Source organism: Scyliorhinus torazame, chromosome 16, assembly GCF_047496885.1.
Source record: "Scyliorhinus torazame isolate Kashiwa2021f chromosome 16, sScyTor2.1, whole genome shotgun sequence".
NCBI classification, from domain to species: domain Eukaryota; kingdom Metazoa; phylum Chordata; class Chondrichthyes; order Carcharhiniformes; family Scyliorhinidae; genus Scyliorhinus; species Scyliorhinus torazame.
The window spans coordinates 49,916,591-49,923,343 of NC_092722.1; the positions used below are offsets into that span (position 1 = coordinate 49,916,591).

Here is a 6,753-nt window from a genome sequence, read left to right on the forward strand (position 1 = left end):
GACAGTGATGAAGTGAAGGCACTTGCTGCTGACCTTAAAGCTGCTCTCAAAGATCATAGAATCCCTGTAGTGTAGAAGGAGGCCATTTGGACCATCGAGTCTGCACTGACCCTTTGAAAGAGCATCCTACCTAGGCCCACTCCCCCACATTATTCCAGTAACCCCACCTAATCTTTTGGGCACTAAGGGCAATCTTGTTTCCACCTGCCTTCTGCACAGGAACCACCCCTCATCATTTGCACTAATCTTCATTATGACCAACCTGGGTATATTACTCCTTACTTTCTCAACCACTCCTTAGCTTTTAACATAGTTAATCAGTCCATTGTCCTTTGCATGGTTTTTCATGTGGGGGAAAAAGTTTTTTCCAGAGTGTCTAAAAATTGCAGTCCGGATTGGCCACCAGGCCTGCCAGGATTTGCACTGGTTTTCACGCCAAAACTTTCATTTCCCACGGCTGTATTGTGGTGCCATTGTTAGCACTGCTGCCTCATGGCCCTGAGGACCCGGGTTCGATCCCAGCCCCGGGTCAATGTCTGTGTGGAGTTTGCACATTCTCCCCACTGCATGGGTCTTACCCCCACAACCCAAATATGTATGGGTAGGTGGAATGGGCATGCTAACTTGCCCCTTAATTGGAAAAAAAAAAAATTTAAAGATTTTTCATTCCCAAGTAGACTTATATTAGAAGAGAGAATGCCAGTTAGCCAGTGGTTGATATTTTACTGATGGTCTTTGTGATAATGCGGAAAATTGTATTGATTGAAATTATTGGTTTTAAATGGGTATTTTTACAGCTGTCCTTCCTGTTTCTTTTTTTTAATGTATTTTATTCCACATTTATATAAAAGAATACAAAACATAAACAATTTGGGGAACAAACTCCCCAACACGCAACTATACAGTTTGTACAAATATTCCCACCCCCACATGACGAACAAATCCTCAAACACGGCCACAAGTATCCCCACCTTGCCTTGAAGCACTCCGCTGAACCCCTTAATTCGTACTTGAAGAAAGTCATACAAGTCACCCAGCCAGGCCGCTACCCCTGGTGGCGTGCCGTCCGCCACTTGAATAAAATTCATCGCCGGGCAATCAGAGGCAAAGGCCACAACGTCGGCCTTCCTCCCCTCCATCAGCTCCGTCTTCTCTAATATCCCAAATATTGGCACCAAAGGGTGTGGCTCAACCTCCTGCCCACTATCCTGTTAGCGCCGCGAACGCTCCGGCCCAGAATCTCTCCATCGTTTTGCAGGCCCAGAACATGTGCGCGTGATTCGCTGATCCCCACCCACACTACTCACACTCGCCTGCCACCCCCTGGAAGAACCCACTCATTCTTGCCCTAGTCATATGTACCACCTTGAACTGTAGCAGGCGCATCCTTACGCATGAGAAAGTCGCATTTACCCATGTAGCACCTCACTCCATACTCCACAGTTTATCCCCCCACCCCCCCCCCCTCTCCCCACCCCCAGCTCCCCCTTCCACTTCTCCTTAAACTTCACCACTTGCTCACCTCCCTGCTCTCCCAGCCACGCGTATATGTCCCTGATCCTACCTCCCCTTCCACGTCTGGAAACCGCAGTCGCACCAACAGGGTGTACCTTGGTAACTTCTTCCAAACCTTCCGTTTGAAGTCCCTTATCTGCAGGTACCTAAACTCTCTTCCTCTCAGGAGCTCTACCCTCTCCTTCAGTTCCTCTATACTGACACCCCTCTCCCAGGTACAGATCCCTCACCCTAACCAGCCCCACTTCTCTCCACTTCCCATACATACCATCTATCCCCCCCACTCCGGTTCAAAACCATCCAACACCGACATCCCTTCTATCCTAAAATGTATACTCAGCTGGTTCCAGACCTTTGCTGTGGACTGCACCACAGGGCTTTCCGCGTATTTCCTTTGCGCCATTGGCAATGCTGCCTTCACAATAGCCCTCAAGCTGGACCCCCTACAGGATTCTTCCTCCATCCTAACCCATTCTGCCCCCTCTCATTCCCACCACTGCCTCACCTTCTCCACGTTCGCTGCCTAGTAATAATGCAGCAGGTTCCCTCCTGCCTCTGTCTCTGTAACAGGGTCCTCTTAACCGTTGGCACCTTCTCTGCCCATGCAAAGTCTGAGATAATCATATCCAGTTTTCAAAACAAGGCCTTTGGTACAAAGATCAGAAGTGTCTGGAATATGAACAGGAACCTCGGCAGACTGTTAACCTTCACCATTTAAACCTTCCCTGCCAGAGTCAAGTGTAGCGTGTCCCACCTCTTCAGTTCCTCCCTGACCTCCTCCACCAGCTTATATAGATTCAATTTATGTAGCGCCACCCATTTCCTCGCTACCTGGATCCCCAGGTATCTAAACCTCTCTAGCTACCTTTAAATGGCAACCTTCCAGGTTGGCTCGCCGACCCAGTTTGTTCACCAGAAACACCACTTTTCCCTATGTTTAGCTTGTATCCCGAGAACTCCCCGAAACGTCCCAACAGGCCCATTATCCTCTCCGTGCTCTCTAGCGAGTCTGTCACATACAATAGTATGTTGTCCGCGTCCCCTTCATCCTCTTGTAAACCCTCACCACTCTGTCAACCCCCCCGAAGAGCCATTGCCAGAGGTTCTATCGCTGGCGTGAACAGCAATGGTGACAACGGGCACCCCTGCTTTGTTCGCTTGTGCAATTCAAAGTTTTGTGAGCCCATATCGTTGGTCCGTACACTCGCCACCGGTGCCACGTCTAACAGGCGCACCCATGCCACACACTTCGGCCCAAACCCAAACCTTCCCAGGGCCTCAAACAGGTACCGCCACTCCACCCAGTCGAATGCCTTCTCCGCATCCATGGACATCACTACCTCCGGTACCTGGACTCTCGACTGGGTCAACATCACATTTCACAGCCTCCTTATATTACTAGAAAGCTGCCTGCCCTTTTTGAAACCTGTTTTATCCTCCGCAACCACCCCCGGGACAAAACCTTCCATCCTTCCCGCCACCAACTTAGCCAACCCTTTCACATCTGTATTTAACAGTGATATGGGCCTATACGACCCACATTCTAATAGGTCCTTCCCCTTCTTTGGTATCAATGTCATCATTGCCTGTGTCTCCGGCAGCTCCCCCTTCGCCAGTGCCTTATTAAATGTCCCTAAGAGATGTGGTGCTAGGTCAGTCGCAAACTCCTTACAGAATTCCGCGGGGTAACCATCGGGTCCCAGGGCCATCCCTGACTTCATACCCCTTATACTGTCCAATACCTCCCTCAGTCCCAAGGGCACCTCTAGCACCCAACTCTTCTCTTCCTCCAACTGTGGAAACTCCAGTTCAGCTAAAAACCTTGACATGTCCCCCTCTTCACCCCCCAGGGCAGCCCTATACAGCTCCTTATAATAATTCCTAAACGCCTCATTTATCTTCCCCGGCTCAGACACCACCTCCCCTGCCTCAGTCCGTATCTTCAATATTTCCCTGGATGCGGCCTGTCTCCATAGCTGATGTACCAACATTCGACTTGCCTTCTCCCCATATTTGTACTGCACCGCCCTTGCCCTAGGCAGCTGTCCTACCGCCCATCCTGTTGTCAACCTATCGAATTGCCCCTGCAAATTTCTTCTCCTCACCAATCTCTTTTTATGGGTGCCCTCGAGTACTCTCTATCTAGCTCAACTATCTTGTTCATTAACCGCTCATTTTCCTCCCTCCTTTCTCTATACCCATGTGCCTTGAACAAGATAATCTCCCCTCGGAGTGTGGGGGCACAGTGGTTTACACTGCTGCCTATGGCGCTGAGGACCCAGATTCGATCCTGGCCCCAGGTCACTGTCCGTGTGGAGTTTGCACATTCTTCCCATGTCTATGTGGGTATCAACCCCCACAACCCACAGATATGCAGGCTGTGGCCTGGCCACGTCAGCTTGCGCCTTAATTGAAAAAAATAATTGGGTACTCTAAATTTTTTTTGCAACTCCCCTCGGAGCACCTCTTTTAGATGCTCCCCAAATGTGGCCGCTGACACATTCCCGTTTTAGTTCAATTCTGCATAATCTTTATTCACAGCCTGCACTTTATCACAAAACTCTATGGGCGCGATTCTCTGAAATGGAGACAGGGTGTTCGCGGCATCGTGAACGCCGTCGAGGTTCACGACGGCGCGAAACGGCTTCTATCCCGACCGATTCAGGGCCCGAAAATGGGCTAGGAGCGGTGCCACGTCATTTACGCGCGCCAGGCCTTGGCGCCTCGTAAAGGCGGCGGCGCATACATGACACGGCCGGCGCCGCATAACTGCGTCACCCGCGCATTCGTGGTTGCCGTCCTCCCCGAGTCCGCCTCGCAAGAAGATGTCAGACGGATCTTGCGGGGCTGCAGAAGAAAGGAGGGCCTCCTTCAGAGAGGACGGCCCGATGAACGGTGGGCACCGATCGTGGGCCAGACCCCATTTGAGGCCCCCCCGGTGCAGTATCCCCCCTCGCCCCCCCCCGCAGGCTGCCCCCCCAGCATTCCCGCGCTGTTCCCACCGGCAGCGACCAGGTGTGGAAGGCGCCGGGGGGAACCCGCCATTTTGGGCAGGCCGCTCGGCCCATCCGGCACTGAGAATCGCGGGGGTACCGGTGAATCACCATTTTGGCTGTCTCGGGCGATTTACTGGACCGCGCCACGCAAAATGGGATTGTGCCGATCTGGCCGTGAGGGCGTCGGACCGGCGTCGCGGGAAAATTTGGCGACCCAGGCGATTCTCCAAACAGGCGCGGGAGCGGAGAATCGCGCCCAATATCTGCCAACAACCCCGACTCAAGCCTTCTCCGCGGCCTCTGCTCCCATCCCGATCTAAGCCGAATCTCCAGCCCGTGGGACGCATACTCTGCCCCCTCCACCCCAACCAAATCTCCCGGCTCACCACAAAAAAGTCGATTCTTGAATACACCCTATAAATATGTGAGAAAAAGGAATACTTCCTCCCCCCTGGGTTCTTGAAGCGCCACGGGTCCACCATATCCATCTTTTCCATAAACCCACCCAGCTTCTTTGCCATACATAATCTATCCATTGACCTGGGGCTCAATCTATCTATCCTCGGCTCTAGGACACCAATGAAACCTCCTCCCATAATCAACCCGTGCGTGGCCAAGTCCCAGATCGCTGACAGCAACCCCCTCATAAAATCTACATCGTCCCAAACCGGTACATACACATTCACCATACCACTGCCGTCCCCTCCAATACTCCACTCACCACATATCTCCCACTCGGGTCGCTCACTTCCTTCGCGCTCACAAACCCCGTTTTGTTGCTAATCTAAATGGCCCCCCCGCCCCCCCACCGCCACTTTGAATTAAACCTCTAGTGAAAAACCTGACCCATCCATCCCTTTCTTAGCCTAACCTGGTCCCTCACACGGAGGTAAGTCTCCTGCAGACAGACCATCTTCACTTTTAAACTCCAGAGGTGCGCAAAGACCCGAGATCTTTTCACCGGTCCATTGAGCCCTCGCACGTTCCACGTTATCAGCCTTACTGGGGGCTTGCGCCTCCATTCCCCTCTACCATCTGCCATCCTCTTCTTTTTGGCTCTACCCCCGTTAACTTCACCCTACACCTGGCCCATCCAAGATGGCCCTTTTCTCTGCCCTTGACCAGGTTTCCTCTCCAACCTCGCTGCATTACATCTCCCTCGCTCCCCCTCCTCTCTCTCCCCCCCCCCCCCCCCCCCCCCACAGCCACCTCTCTCGGCCTTCTCCCCCACCTCATTTCTGTTTATAAGCATTACCTGCCAGCGTGGCAACTTCTGCCCAAAGGCTCCTCTTACTAACCCCCCCACCCTCTCCTCTCTCCCACCCCTTCCTCTCTGTTCCGTGAAGAAGGCTTCTCGCGGACTGTATGCTCCTCAACCCAAAAAAAGACTAACTCCGAGCCACAGGTTACCTCGCCCAAAGACAAACAAAAAGAAAAAACACAGTCACAAGTACCAGGAGGCTAAAGGCCATCAACTGTTCCTTCTGGGGCTTTGCTACTTGCACTGACCCTTCCCCCACCGCCATCTTTCCACTAGCTGCTGCGCCACTGATCTCTTCCAACTCCTTGACCAGGTCCTTCACCACCTTCTGTAGGGTTTGGTAACCAGGAGACCTACCACGCCCCGGGGGGGGGAACTTCTCCTCCGACCTTCAGTTACACTTTTCTGTTGAAGTTACACCCAATTCCAGTAAAAAGAGCTCTTTTGTACACCTTCAAGCAGGGGCTGCGCTGTGTGCGACCACTCACACCATGGCCGCTGCTGGAAGTCCTTCCTGTTTCCTTCACCTCTGGACTATCCATTGCTCATGTACAGAAAGCCAGTCTCTTTCCCTTATTTGTTAATAAAATGTTTAATGTTTTATTTAAAAACTGCAAAAATCATGCTGAAGCATGGTGTTATGTACCCGAGGTTCTTAGTTGGCAGAAACAAAAAGAACTATTATTTGAAGCATGCTATGCCTATAGTGAGAAACTTGTTCTAAGTCAAAGGATGACTTGTACAATAAAATGAAGCTGCATATAACTGGAAATGATATTGCCATTGCACACTGTACATATTTTACACATTACACAATAAGCTGAAAAACCTTAGATGAATTCCTATTCATTTAAACAATGTGCTATATACAACTTCACAACTGCTTCTCACTAAAAGCTTTACTTTCTTGAAAGATAATAAAATTACATGTCTCAAAATGATGAGTATTTAAGAAAATTAACCCTTATGAACTGACTAATA

At 51.1% G+C, this 6,753-nt stretch overlaps 1 protein-coding gene across 4 annotated transcripts in view; it reads left to right on the top strand.

Annotated features, from left to right (window-relative positions):
* The window catches only part of mtor (mechanistic target of rapamycin kinase), a 436,061-nt gene that overhangs the window by 146,181 nt on the left and 283,127 nt on the right, over nt 1-6,753 (top strand). The gene's annotated exons all lie outside the window — the stretch shown is intronic.